At 28.8% G+C, this 16,205-nt stretch overlaps 1 protein-coding gene across 24 annotated transcripts in view; it reads right to left on the bottom strand.

Moving 5' to 3' along the window:
* Positions 1–16,205, bottom strand: part of LOC129907435 (sodium/hydrogen exchanger 3) — a 115,657-nt gene that overhangs the window by 86,882 nt on the left and 12,570 nt on the right. For 22 of the 24 annotated variants that reach the window (XM_055983656.1, XM_055983667.1, XM_055983651.1 and 19 more), the window contains exon 1: positions 13,587–13,723. The exons of 1 other annotated variant lie outside the window; for it this stretch is intronic. The gene's annotated coding sequence lies outside the window, so the exon portion shown is untranslated. Of the gene's footprint in view, positions 1–13,586; positions 13,804–16,205 lie in introns of those variants that run through there. One more of the 24 variants, XM_055983650.1, reaches the window with a different exon arrangement.

Here is a 16,205-nt window from a genome sequence, read left to right as displayed (position 1 = left end):
ATAAATAAACCTTAAACTTAAAAAAAAAAAAAAACATTTCTTGAGTGGGGTCAAACAATTCTTTTTTCCACCGAAAATTCTTTATTTTATACAACCTTTCACTGAATTAATTATAGGATATCCTTTCAAAAACCTTATGAGTATACTTATTTCAAGTGACATCTTATAAATTTCAGTTCTGTTTGAGATTCATTCTTTGAATTCTTTTAATAGCTAAGAATCCTTTAAATCATTGTTTTTTTTTTAACTTGTTATTGTATACTGTGTGCAAAAGGCATAGCAGCATAAGTCGACTTATGTCAAAATTTGGTTTTTTTTTACAAAATCTGATGCACAATAAGCGATTCCGTCTGCCACATTTTGTTCGTATTATTAAAATATTTTGTTCTTTTTTAGGTATCTTAAGCGGTTTATGAATTAAAGGTTAATGAAAAATGACATAAGGATTGATTTGTTATTGAAGCCGAACATTCAAAACGCTCTCCTAAAAAGTTGCAAAAAGTTATGCTGTCATACCTTAATGGAAATATGGTATTTCAGTTTTTTTTAAATCATTAATGACGGCTCTTCCTGTACATTGTAAAGAAGTTATTGCAATTTTTTTTCGAAAACGGCTCAAACTATTTTTATTAAACTTTACATTCGTAATATTCAATGCAATTATAATAAAACTGCATTTTTATTTTTTCTCAAAAAATGAAATAACAAAAAAGAACAATTTTATCTAACAAAAATTTGGTATCCATGTCGGTGTTCCCCTACAGCAACCAAATTTCTTAAAAATTTATATAGAGGCAGCTCTTATAATTGGGGTGAGAGGTGAGACACCCCAGAAATCAAAAGTTAGGCACTAAATAAGGGGAATTGAGCAAAAAAAACCCTTTTTCAAGGTCATTAAATCGTGCCTGGGTCATACTTTCCCTCTATAAATGTACATATGTACATAATACGTATACCGTTAACATATAATCCAAACTTTAGTACACATTGTACATTTATGTAACTTCTTTGTTCGTGATAATAAATTAAAAATTGAAATTTTGCTGCTCTTTCGCCTCCTAATATAAATGTTTAAGCTATACAAACACCAGGTACAAAAATATAACTGATTAAAACGTCGGTTTTGGTTCCTACCTGTGGGTAATCAATCTATTAAGAAATAAATAAAAAATAAACATCTAAGCAAACAAGGAAATCATCAATACACGATACACACCCTAATTCACACATTCATCAACAGACATCACACTTCATTGTCGATATCAATTCATTGAAAAAGTGACATGTTGTTTGAAAATAAATTGTGTACATACTTTTTGGGTAATGAAGCCATTAATAAGAAACTGGCTGGCAAATTCAAGAGTTTGACATTGAGAAGGCTTTTAAAGAATTAAAATATACCTCTAAATATCTGCCTAAAGGTCGTAGGCCCTACGTAAGACCAGATGCTCTTAACTTTAAAAGCTAGGGTATTCTGAAAATCAAATATTTTGTTTTATAAAATTCATTATTAAATTGCTGCATAATTAAAATTGGTTAAAAAATGAAAAAATTCGTCATTAAAAAAATTTATCAAACTTTCTAATTTTAGGAGGGTTTTCCAACTTTTTGAAACGTGCCTATCAGCTTACCTTAAAGATAACAATCAGAAAAACAGCTCCCCCCACTCCATTCAATACATTGTGTAAAAAACCTCTTGAATTAATTTATTTTGGGAAGTAAATTCTTTTTTTTTTATTTATACTTTTCGAAACTCAGAACAGAAAATGTATATTTTCAAAAGTTTTGACCACTTTCATGAATGGTACTGTCGATTTTAACTCGCTTCCTAGTTTTTCAAACCAATGAATAGATGCGAAAATAAACCAACAACGTCACGGTGAAATGAATATCTACCTACACTTTGTATAACTTTTTACTTAACAAGAAATTCGCGAAAGTTAAATTCCACAATTTCGTTTTTCCCTTTTTTTATTTTAATTCGGCGTCATTCAAATATTCAGTAGAACGAACGCATAGGTTTACATAAAATATTTTCAACAGAAGTTTTATTTGAAATATAAAACTATTAAAGTTCGGCTTCACCAAACTTTTCAATGAGTTTTTTCTCAGCGGGAATTTATTGTTTTCATGTTACTAACAGCAATGTCAATGTTGGAAGTAAAAATTCCGTAATTATATACGCACCGTTCTCTTTGCATCGATCTGCAGGCAGTTTACATTTTATTTAGTCAAGGAGTATTCAGTATTCCCTTTTTATTGAGAACATGACATGCAATTTCTGCATGCGAATATTTGTATTTGCGTTAGCAATTGACTTTTGGAAATGAAGATTTAAGAATTATGTACACAGAGATTGACGACATGGCTCTTCATAATAATGTGATTGGAATTATCAACAATCAATTGATTGGTCTTTTTATTTTTGTAAAAGAAAATTCTAAAAATCTCTTTTAATTATGTTTAATTAAGTTCAATGGATGTCTGGTTAGAGGTAGTATGAAATCAGCAAAATCTGGAATCTCAAGTAGACATCCTTGATATCCGATATGTGTCTTATGGGTTTTATGTCGGTACTTTATTATTTGTAAGACCGAATAAGTGAACGTGTTTTATCATTCGTCAGTTTCACTTGAATCTCTTGATTGTGATACATTTAATGGAATTAAAAATAGTTTCAACATGAAAGCCATTGACTATGAAGAAAATGTTAATTTCACACTTTTATCAGTTTAAATACATATTTCAATCTTTTTTTTTACAATTAAAAGACTGTGAATCTTTTGCAAAATAAGTCCAACATACACTGCCTTTAATTCTCAACTTTTACTTTGAATACTTTTCCGCATATTTTGGAATGACACATCTTTGTTGTATATATAATTCAATTTTCAAGTCCAAGTGCGACCTCAACTCCAAAGCATTTCACCACTGGCATACATTTTATAAGTGTCTGAATTTAAACAAATTCCCTTAGAATATTAAAATTCACAGTACATATATTCATGATGTGAGTTTTATAAGTGTCGGTAAACATCGACCAATATTAGGCGTCTTAGTAAGGATACGACAGATCTAAATGATGATCGCACTGTTGTACCTGGGCGAAACGCATTTGAGTTCAGGTAACTTGAACCTTAAAATTGAAAATTTTGGTGATTTTAGAAAAACATGTTGTTTTCTATGAAAGTTGCTTTAAAATTTTTTATTTGAATATTTTTGAAATGGAGGAGAGAGAAACGATGATTTTTGGTGAAATGTATGTATAAAGAACTCGAGGTGGACAAACGATTGCAATTGGTTTAATACGTCCTAAAACTAAATTGAATTTGCTCAAAAAAAATGTTTGAAGGGTGGACAAACCAATATTTTATGTGGACAAACGAATTAGAAAATACATGTTTGCATGAATGTTTTTTTATGTTTTGTTTGTTTTGAAATATTAGTGAAGTACGTAGGATTTTTTGAAATATTAAAATTAAACGATTTTATGGTAATTTTTTGAATTTTGTTTTTGGAATGAAATAATTTTTTCAAACTAGTGCATTGTTTTTTTAAATTAGTATTTCAAAAGAATCATACGTACTTCACTGGAGTATTGTTAAGGCTCCACACAAAATTTCAGCCCAATCAGTTAAAAACTCTAGGAGTAAGTTGGTCGCACGATGGGAGCACAGGATTTTGCGATCATCCTGAACTATGCCAACATTTACAAAATTTCACCTCACTAAAAATTTTCAAATTAGCCTTTTCTGTTACCTATTGATATACTTAAACAAACTAAATAAACTCCAAAAGAAAATAATGTTTCTCCTTTGTATTATACGCTGATGAAAATGGTGAAACGATTTCGTGTCTACAAAGTGTTATTACCCCTTAGGTTTTACTCGTCTTTAAAAACCATATAAAATATTTTTTTTTTGTCGAAAAAAATGTGAGCAATAAAATTAATAATAATAAATAATAAGCAAAATGTGCAAATAAAAAGTCTGTGTACTTCCTGTTGACGAAATTAACTTGGGAGCGGCCCCAGAAATTATTATTTCGATATTTTTATTCAGAATAAGTACAACAAACACAACTTTCAAGCAATTTTTAACTTAAAATAAAAAAAAAAATATTTTTTTTACTTTTTCCAAAAAAATACAATTTTTCAATATCGATCAGCACCCCCTTCTTTATAAGATAGGAGGCTGAAAATTCAGCAGTATGACACCAATAGAATGTTCAACCAAACTAGGGGGTGGCCCAACGTTTATCTGAAAATTTTATTTTTCCCATACAAGCGTGGACCACCTTAATAACCACGTTCTAATATATACTATTTTACTACAAATAAATCTTATAGCCCTTCAAAAACAATTTAACTTTTTTTATCGCAACTTAATACCACATTGATGGATTGTTGAATTTTAAAAATTTTCAAATCAGAAATATGTAACAACATGAAACAATAGACATACATTATAGTTCAATAAAAAACTAACATCAAAGACATATCAATTAATCCATCCACCTTCTACTTAACTCACGCATACATATTATATAGATACAAAAAAAAACTGATATTTTTTTTGCTAAATGTGACAATGTGATTGATATTTTCTCATTGAAAACTATTTTGTCAGTCATGCTAACTTAAAACAATTAAGCTTCTCTATGGTGATTTATGTGGAATAGTCATAATTATAATTACTCAACTTTAATTTTTTTTTTACAAATCAAAACTATCAAGATTATGAAATAAAAATCAAAGGTCAAATGGCAAAAACTATAATGATTGTGTTCTTTCTTTAATAAAAAAAAAAATAAAATAAAGCGTTGGGCGCCACCCAGTCAAAGCATATATTAAACCTTGGCTGCTACTATTCTGTGTATCAGTACTATAACCTACTAAACTTAGCTAGAAAAACAATAATTAGTATATTTTTGTGAGTAAATACAAATGCAAAAGTACAGAAAAACGAATAATTAATTTTCCTTTCCTTTCGTTTCATTTTGTTTTTTATTTTTAAATAAATCAAAAGAAACAAAAAAATAAAAACTAAAACTATCAGTGCTTTAAGTAGGTCAAGTCCAAGTTTTCATAGAGCACGTGGATGGAAGGGCACTTTTTTTATTTTACATTAAATTGATTTTCAGATGTCAAGCTTTTTTTCTCTTTGTAGAAACAAGAAATAATAAAAATATAAATTATAGGATATGCAATATGCAGATAAAAAATTGTATGGAAAATTATAAGGATTCATCTAGACATTAATATCATTGCAGCTAAAGAAAAGGGGTTGATACTCTTGCTTCGATACATTGAGTCTGAAATCACTTTAATTATCTTTTTTCAAAATGCAGTCGCACAATTCTCTTCCAGTCGCGGCGCATCCGATACGGAAAACGGAATAAAGGAGGAATACCTACATTTTTTTTTCCTAGATGTTTTGGAGAAAAAAAAACTATAAATAGTTTAGATTTCCTATATTTTATTTTTATTTTGGTAAAGCGGATATTTAGAGATTCATTTGTTGTTATAAATTTAATTTCAGATACATTATTTTCAATAGAACTACTCATGTAAATCGAGGAAAATGTTTAAAATACATCGTGAACTTAACATATTCAAGATGAGTCTATCTTTATCCATATTTATTATTGGCATACGAACAGTTTTATAAGGAATATAGCCAGATGTTAATCTAATAGGTACATGAATGTATATTGCTGGTTTGGTTAAATATATGTATCAACAAATTTTGAAAATTTATTATCAAACAATAGAGTTTCTATATAAAGTGTGGACACAGGGGCGGAGTGATTTCTTTGGAACTACAAGTAACATCTTAGTTAGGTACTTTATTATGTCATAGACACAAATAAATAAATCGCTTGGAAGTAAATCCAAAGCTAAAATTTTCATAGAGGATGTTTTTATTTTGGTTAAATTAATTGTTATTGTGGTGAATATTGTTTTAATGGCCTAAAAATAAAAATAACTAAAATTAAGATTAACTTTCACAAAACTGTTCAATAAACTTGTCGAATACCGGGAGCGGGTCATAATTCTGCTTGTCAAAATTCTGTGCGACAAAATTCTGTGGGGTCAAAATACTGTAAGACCATAATTCTGTATGTCATTATGCTGTAAATACAAAATTCTGTACGTCAAAATACTGTATGAACAAAATACTGACATGCAAAATTCTGTTATGTACAGAATTTTGCAACATACAGAACTTCGACCCCAATTCTCGAATACCTCTTATTGGATCAATATCATACAATAGCCAAATTCATGCGCTTGATTTGCTTAAGCACCTTCAACTCTTTGTAGAATTTTCACAAAGTCACAATCACTGATTAACGCTTTAAATAAACCGAACATCATCGCTCCCGGTACCACCAAAAACAATGTTTAACATAACTATTATTTGTTTACAGAAATGTATGTTAAAATAGTTTTCTGACTCTTTTTCCAAAACAAAAAAAAATTCTGGCGTAATTTCTGGGAGGCAAAATTAACCTTAACAATATGAAAGTCAATTTAATTTCCCACAAAATTATACTACGTTTTTATACGTTATAAAATATACTTTATTAAAAACAAACTGCAGCAAAATTTGAGTTAGGAAGAAAAGGAAATAGCAGACTTCGCGCTTATTCAACAAAATCTGATTTTCTTACAAATTATTTTATTTGAAACTTAATTTCATTTAAAACCAGCTCAACAGTTGATTCACGAGTGTATTCCATTTATGACAAATTTAATTGTTGTTCGCAAAACCATTGTCCAAAATTGGCAATTTCTACTTCTTCTTTTGATGCCAACTATAATAGTTTTTCTGTCTACTCTTCAACGAAGTTGCCAAAGATGACATTTGTATATAGTCATTTGCATAAATTAATCTACACTCCACATTATGATATAACTTTTGAATCACTCTTATTTTTACATTTTTATTTATGTTTATTGGTATTAATAAACCAACTTTTTTCGATTTAATGTTGACTTTTCTTTGATTTCTTACCACATCACCTTTCTAAAGTTTTTGATTATTACTTGTTTTTCAAGATAAAAATGTACACTATTTACGATAGAAAATGCAAATAAGAAACTAGGTGACCCGAAATACGCCGTTTTTTTTGAGAAAAATTATTTGCCATAGTCAAAACGAATTCAAATTTAAATGGGGTCACATTACCAGCTTTCAAATGCAAAAAGAATCATCAAAATCAGTTCAACCAGTCGAAAGTTATGTGGTAACAAAAATACAAAAAAAAAATACAGACGAATTGAGAACCTCCGTGTTTTTGGAAGTCGGTTGAAAAGTGAAAAATTACAAAAATAAAATTTTTTTAAACTTATTTTGTGATGCTTACAATATGCAAACAAATATTTTTCATTTTCTCCACTAGGAAATTACCCTAAACTGTTTACTACCAAGTTTGAACAAAATTTCTGCAGTTCCAAATAGATACAAACCCCTATTACGATGATTATGAACTATCAATTGATAGTTGATAAAAAATAAATTTCGATCTCTTATTACCTAAATTGCAAAAAATTTGAAAACAAAGAATGATGCCAACCGTTATTATTTTAAATTTATTTGAAAAATTCCATGAAAAAAATTACCACTTTTCCCCCAAATTAGATTTTAAAACTCCCAATTTCAATATTTATCAACTATCAATTGATATATGACAATCGTAATGAGGGTAACAGACTGACACACAGACTGACGGACAGATAAACAGATAGAATTCCGGGACCCACTTTTTTCGCATTCTCTATCATTGTAATACATGGCTGATTGTTATCTCGATTTAAATTTTTTTTTATACGAATCGCAAACTTGCCTATACACGACTATTCAGGAGGAATGTGCCAGAGCGCTAGAGCGTGTAAGTTGACTCAAACTTAAAAATCTGTTAAATTTATAAAGATCTAATCAACATAAATGAAGTATGTAAGGAAAAAACACTGAAATTAAAACATGGAGTACCTCCTCTGGAAAATTTAACAAAAACAAAAATGTGCAATTTATTGGCAGATAGTGCTCATACTCTCGTATGCATTTTTATGATTTTCTAAACAATTCAAAGTAAATTCAAGCTTTTAAATAAAACCATGAGACTTTGAAGAAAAATTTTATCAATTGCAATATTTGTTTTTAATATACGAATTTATTTGATTCCATTTTTTGCTCCTAAGTGTAGTTTAGTTTTAAAAATTCAATGCTCTTACTTCTTTTTAAACGAAAACAGTAAACCAGACAAAATTAATTCTCAAACACAGCCATTTGAAAATTGCCAAAAACTTGAATTTCTTGTATTCCTTAATTTTTTACAGTAGATAACCTTCCTTTATAGGTATGTCCGTAGTTTAAAAAGAAATAAACATACTTTTGTCCTTTATTTTAAGAATTTTTTGTATCAGAAAGTAGAAGTACATGCATCCCATTTTTGTCTCCCATGACAAAATTCTGTTTCCATTTGCGTTACAATAAAACTGGGATGCAAATTGCAGAAGTAGATTCGCTACTTATTTATATTTTCTTATTACTACGTATTTCTATTTTTATTTTTACATTTCTTCTGATTTTATCGTTAGAAAAAAAACAAAATTTTTTTTGTATCGCTTAGCATTTAACTACCGCTATTCAATATATTTATTAAATATTTTTTTATTTTAATTACGTTTAAATTAATAACCTACTTAGTTTCAAATTTACCTATGTACCTACGATACAAAGATCAAAATCCTCCTTTCTTGACCCTATTTTAAGGATGTCAAGGTGTGTAATATACAACAGATGAAAATTTCTTGATAATTATTATCAACCCCCACATAATAGCAGCAGCCCATGGTCTTCTTATAGATTTTAACCGGAATGTCGTAATAATCTCAACCTCATGCCCCTAATAGAACTTTCAGTGGAAAAGCCCATTGGTAGATTTATGTAGTTAGCTTAATACTTTTTATAAAAGGTAGCCCAATTATTGACTTCTTGAAATGAAACATGATTTTTATAATTAGAGAAACAATTTAACAATAAAAATAAATAAATTAAATTAGTTTATCATTCTCTCTAGGAAGTTAGACTAATAGACCAGTGCGAAACGTTGAAAAAATTATTAGCAAATGGTATATAGGTAAAAGGGGTATAATAAATTGCCCGCAAACAAATAGAGGGAAAGGAGTGGGTGGGCAAAAAAATGGGGAGGGTGTCAGAAATCGTGTTTTTTTACGACTTTTGTCAAAAGTAGAAATCCTATCGAAAAAAATTAAATCCGAAAAATGTAGCTAATAAAGAGATCATTTTGTATAATGACCTCAAAAATAGTGAGAAATATGCAAAAATACGATTTTTGTTTTTTTTTTTATTTTTATCTCCTACAAAAATAGTTGGATTTCAGCAAAACTAACATTTTAAAAGTTTTCAAAGCAAGCAGTGTCACACGGTCACACCCATTAAAAAAAAATGTCAGACTAGTTATATGTTTTAAATTGTTATAACACCACAAATGGTAAGAAATTAAAATTGTTTTTTCCTCAAAAATTTTGATTTTTTACCATGCTTAATTTAATTTCGTTTACATTTATTATTAGAGTAGAAAGATATACATAGGTACATATATCTTTAGAGTTAGTGACGTTGAAAGACAGGTTGATAAAATATATATTATTTTAACCATATATTACCAACTAAATACATTACGTGTTGAAACGCAAGCCAGAAACAAAAAATTAAACAACTATATCACACCCGTTAAAACGGAAATACATTTTAGAAAAAAAAAACAGAAAAACGATTTTTAAGATCGATTTTTTCGTAAATTACAGTAATATTGGCAAGCCAGATTTTTCCATAAAAACAAATTATATTTTCCTAAAGAACTTTGAGCTTTTGAATCCGAATCTAGTATCAAAATTACTCTAACGCGCAAAGTTGTTGGGTAATAGAATTTTGTACTTCCAAAAACATTATTTTTATGATGATTAGGTATAAAACAAAATAAAATTAAAAAAAATAGAAATGAAAACAAAAACAAAGAAATAATACACCTAGAAACATCATTTAAGCACCGCTTTAACTCTAGCCTATGGACTTGCTTGTCAAACCTTCAATGTAAATTGACGGAAGCAGCTTAGCTGCACTCATTGCAAGACAATTGACAGTATGCTAGAGAAATGAAAAAATAAATCTGAAATTCATTTCCTTTCTTTACCACAAAAATAATGTTTTTGGGAATTCAATTGCTCTTAGAATTAAAGTTGGTAATATTTTTAAGACTTTTTATATGAAACCTTAGTATAAATGTAGGTTTATAAAAATAAATAATGAAAAAAAAATTAAAAAAAAAAAAACAAATTGAGCTCCAAAAAAGTATGCAATTTGGTTTGTTTCATTAAGATGCATTTTTAGAAAAAAAAAAAAATTTTTAATCGTTAGAGCCGTTTTGTTTAAACTGATTTTTTATAAATAATTTTTTGGAAAAAGAATTTAAAAATATATATTGTATGCCATTTTGTAGGAAATTTTAAGCAACATCTAAAACGAAAGTTCCAAAAAATTTCGAAAATTTGATTTTTTCAAAAAAAATTCCAAAAATTATTTTTTTCAAAATTTTGATTTATATTAAGGCTATATACATTAGGGTGGTCCTTATTTTACTGTTTTTTTTTTGTGAGAATTGAGTGTGACACCCTCTAGATTGGTTCCAAATCAGGACAAAAAAATACCTTATTTTTCATATTTTTATCTCTTACCCTTCCTGGCCCTATTTTGATAAGAAGTTACTAGAGGAGGGCTTATATTCTGTGTCCAGTGTTGGAAAAATGGCGGATGTTTGATCATTCATACGTATAAACTCCTTAATGAAATATTTTTTTTTCTAATTTTTATTCCTAACGTTTCCTGAGGGTTAGGAATAAAAATTTGAAAAAAAGCGCATTTGTTTTCTGATTTTGAACCAATCTAGGGGACATCCCAAATTTTTTTTTCTAAGGGACTACCCTTCTTATACATATATGTACATAAATGCTTTTTCGTAAATAAATTGAACCAGTAATTTGGGAGATGTTAAAAATTTTAAAAACGGTTCTTTGGCAGGTACCGTTAATAATGATTTTCTAAAAAACATTTTTTTATCAATCGATAAACCTTGACAACTGTTACTTGAATTTTTTAACCAAAATCGTACGAGACGTTTTTGAGAAAATTAAACTTTTCCAAAATTGGTATATGTAGGTATGACAGGTACCGTTATTTTTGGTCTAAAAAAATAATTCGTTTAGGCTGTATCTCCATATACAGGGTGTCCCACAGTCACCACCCCAAATGAAAACCATGGATTCCTGAGGTAATTTTAAGTCGAAAAACTTAAGAGGTAATTTTCTCGTTTTCGTCCCGTTTTCGAGTTACCACGGTTTTTATGATTTTTACTGTCTTGTCCTTTAACTGGCCTTAAATTTTGCCAAACTAAGTTTGATTTGAAAGATTTTCTTACAACCAATCAAGAATTTATTACAGTTTAAGTTTGTGTCAAAACTTTTTTTTCTGCGGACAGCCGTTTTTCCACAATTTTGCATCAAACACAATTTTCTTCGTTTTTTTAGTTGTTTTTTACACTTTCATATCATTTAAGTCAAAAAAACACGTTAATGAGTATTAATTTTTTGTGCTTTTTTATTAAAGTCCAGTTTATTTTCATAAAAAAAAAAGTTTTATTTTATAAAAAAGGCTACTCAAAGTAATTAAAAAAAAATAAACAAACTGAGTGAATTAAAAAAAAAAAATAATTTTTAAATAAAAAATTAATTTAAATGAATTAAAAACTTTTTCTGAGCTGTTGTGGTTAAGAAAAGAACAAATAGATAAAGCTCAGAAAAAGTTTTAATTCATTTAAATTAATTTTGTATTTAAAAATTATTTTTTTTTTCTTCTGGTTCTTGTGGCAAAAAAAAAGTTAAATTTTGTTGACTAGTGTAATCCAAAAAACTTTCTCTTAACCTACAGCAAAACTAATTTTATCGGTAATAATCTGTAATACCTGTTACCCACTCGGATGAAAATAAATGAGCTTATAATACCTGTTACTTGCGACTTGTAACAGGTATTATAGGAGCATTTGTTTTTTAAGCAGATTATTCGCCAGAACTGCAAGTATCAATCAATAACTTTCAGAGCTACCAAAATAACAGAAAACTTCTAGTTCAGGCTCAGAAGGTTTTTGGTTTTAATTAACTTTCAGAAAAATGTGTGTGTTTTCTTTTTCTTTAGTGAAAATTTTTTCACTAACTCTATTTTTTCTGTAACAGGTATTTATACATACGGTGACCATCCGTCCCGGTTTACCCGGGACTGTCCCGTATTTCTACAGCTTGTCCCGGGTTTTTATTTAAGAAACCCGGGACGTATAAGTGTCCCGTATTTTGTAATTTGTCCCGTGATTGTCCCGTATTTGCACATTCTCTGATTTTTGTATTCAATATTTTAAATACTTTGTACGGAAAACAAGAAAACAGTGGTTGGAAATTAAAATTTTTCTAGTACGCTGCTGAAGCAAAACGAAAAATTTTCTAAGTCTCCAAAGTAAAAAAAACGATTAAAAACTCTCCATAAATTCTAGCACAGGTAAGAATTTCGTTGCCTAAGCTGCGTACTGTGCAACCAAAAGCAAAATTTTCGTTGTGCTGGTTTTGTATGAAAATTTTCGTTTTGCCTCTAGACTAGGCTTTAGTTTTTTTTAAATGTTCCTCAATTATTTAGTTCCAGCTTCTGTTTGTCAGGTTGTACACCAGAAAAAATGTTTTCGAATAAAGAACAACATATGGAAGAGTAAAGGACCCAGATAAGTTTCAAAACTTTTAAGGACATGTTGTGTTAAAGTTCATACAATTTCAAAACCATTTAAATAAAAATGTTAAAAAACAGCTCTCCTGATTTTGATTAAAAAAATATTTTTTTAGAAGTTATAAACAGACATTATTAAAAAACCATTTTCTTGATTTCTGATTCCGTAAACGACTTAAACGATTTCAACAAAAACGCTCCCATAAAATCGTTTAGGATATCTTGATATCAAAAAAAAAGGAAAAATTATGAAAACTCATTAAAAAAAAAAATAAAATTTTTTATGAAAAATCAATATTTTCAAAGCGATCCAACGAATTTTTTATCCGTCCCGGTTTTGGCTTCCAGAAATATGGTCACCGTAGGTATACATGTTATTGCTACACAGGTAGTAACAGTTACCGAAAAGTAGCAGCTAAAGCCCATCCCTAATCGCAAGTAAAAATAATTTGACTACAATTTTTATTAGCTTCATTTTTGTATTTAACTTTTTTCGACAGAAGGTCTACTTTAGACAGAAATCGTAAAAAAATACAATTTTAGCACCCAAATCACTTTTTTGCGACCCACCTCCTTTCCACCAAACTTGTTTGTAGGCAATTTAATATTTTCATTTCATATAGCATCACCCTTAATTTTCCCACCACCCATATCCTGCTAGTTTTTTTTTTTTTATTATTATTATTATTATTGGCACTGGTCTATAAGATCCTGAAAAGAATAAATCCAACTTACCTCAAGGTAAATGACCTTTACAACAGCTGTATCCCTTAACACTTAATTGTGCGTGCGTTAAAAATAGAAGTGAATAGAATAGAGTGCAGGTACACTTGCTTCTCTAAACGAATTTTCATTGCAATTGCATTCCAAAGCTAAATTATTTTATTAAAATTTATAATAAACATTTAAAAACCACAACAAAACACAAATATTTAATTACAGATAAATTGTATAGCGGTAAGTTTAGAAAAATACCTTCAACGAAAAGATTCAAGATAAAATTTTGTATTATGAATCAGAGAGAATACACAAAATACATTTACTATAAGTAGTCTCTGTATGGTAATAATAAGCACTTTTATTTTTTTTTCTAAAAATATTTCCACTCTTTATATAAAAATAAATATACAAATTTTCAAAATCAAAAAATAAAATGCGCGCTCTATGAAACTGCACAATGCACCAACAACAACATCCACTAAAAATCTCCCAACGGAAAAAAGGGAAGTTTTTTTAATAATAAAATTTTGTCTGAAATAGAACAAAAAAACTAGATAAAAAATTGAAAAAATGGCTGAGATGCAGTTATTATTATTATTTTAGGGGTGTTTTTTCTCCAGGGTTTTTATTTTTGTTGATTCGCGCAATACTTTTCTATTCAGCCCTTTTTTTTGTATGAATTTTATTGATTTTAAAGATTTAAAATAATTGGGGACATGGTTGTATACATTTAAAAAACCAACTGGCACGCGACGACGACGACGGAAATAGAGACAAAAAAAAACCTCTAAAGCCGGTGTCGGATTGACAACTACTGAACAATAAAAAAAAAGTAGTGAAATGAAAAATGAAAATAAAACATACGAAAGAGGAATGAAAACAAAATGGAAAAGAAGTTGACAAGTTGCGGATTTGTTTGGTTTTCGAGCAGTTTGCACGAATGGGTGCATTCAACGAAATTGTTGATACAAAAATGTGTAGTGCATTTATAATTTAAACCACCAGTTTGTATCAGTACCACTACAAAATTAGTTTGCTCATTCGATAGAGAATTGGGTGAATATCATAACACTGATTTTTCGCACTCGTGAAATTCACCTTTTGGCCGCCATCTTGGATTTTAGTTTTTATTAAATATCTCGACTTCTGTTCATTTTAAGTAAAAATTGGTTATAAAAAAAACGGGTTGGGTTCCATATCCCGCTTTTTATATTCCCGTTTTTTAAAATCCCGTTTTTCACTATCCCGCTTTTTATAATCCAGCTTTTTCAAATCCCGATTTTTATATTCCCGTTTTTTTATTATCCCGATTTTGCAAGCAAATTTAATTGTTTGATTTTAAAAAATCGCGCGATTTTTAAAAATAAAACAACTAGTTTTGCTTGCAAAATCAGTATACTAAAACAAATTAAAAAATGAGAGATTGTTCTAAACGCATTTAATTAAAACCTTTAACAAAAAATATAATATATAAAAAAAATAAGAAAAAGTAAGGAATGTGATACTAAAAAGAAATCAATTAACAAACTAATATTTACTTTAAAGGCTTGGTCACACCGAAGGGTACATAAGGTAGCGGTACGGGTAGTTGTATGAAAAATATTCCACACCTAAACGTTGTTGTTCCAGTTTGGAATTTTTTTCATACAAATACCCGTACCGCTACCGCATGTACCCTTCGGTGTGGTCAAGCCTTAAAGTTTCAAAAGAACAATCAAATCGTGATAATCCCATACATTAATAATAACATAAAATGATCACAACACCTTAAATTAAGTACACACTACATAATCAAAAGAAATTTCATTTAAATATATTTCAACTTATATTTAGATGCATTTCCACAATTTTGATATTTAAATAAATGAAATTTCTTTTACTTTAGAACTCAATTTAAGGCTTTAATCATTTTATGTTTTTATAAAAGAAATACCGTTTGCATAATGTGTTGAAGGTACATATTGTGTGGGCTTTACAACGCAAAAAATCAGTTTTACTAATTTTTTGTCTATTTCTCATGATTTTTTTATTTGTGAATTAAGCATGTATTTTGTAAAAAAAAATCGGGATTTTAAAATGCGGGATTTCAGAAAACGGGATTTAAAAAAGCGGTATTTTAGTAAACGGGGTTTTGAAACTTTTTTTTCGGGATTTTCGAAAAACCGTATTTTAAAAAGCGGGATTCCGATACGCTCCCAAAAAAACGTAGACAATTAAATTTCGCGTCTTTTATGTTAATAACACTTTTTCGATATTTTGGGGTGACATTCTGTATCTCATAAGCGAACAAACGTTTACGCGTGTGCGAAAGATATGCGATACAGAATGTCACCCCTGAATATTAAAAAAGTTACAAGCCAAAATAGGAAAAAAAAAACGAAAAAAAAAGATTTTTTTTAAGTTTTGATCATTTTTTATCAAAAGGTGTGTTTTTTATTACAACCGATCTTAACTAGACAAAAAAAAACGCAGTCTGGGCTAAGCAATTTACATGTTAAATACAACAACACCTTAGCCCCTTGGGCTTAGTTGTTAAGCCCGGAGATTTCTCTGGGCTTAACTTTTTGAAGAGTTTTAAATCTGTGCTACCAAACTAATTTTTTCATAAATTGTTTAGAATTTGTTTAAAAACGT

The sequence above is a fragment of the Episyrphus balteatus genome, chromosome 1, assembly GCF_945859705.1.
Source record: "Episyrphus balteatus chromosome 1, idEpiBalt1.1, whole genome shotgun sequence".
Lineage (NCBI taxonomy): Eukaryota > Metazoa > Arthropoda > Insecta > Diptera > Syrphidae > Episyrphus > Episyrphus balteatus.
Note: the sequence above shows the minus strand (reverse complement) of the source record. Positions and strands in the feature narration are given on the sequence as shown.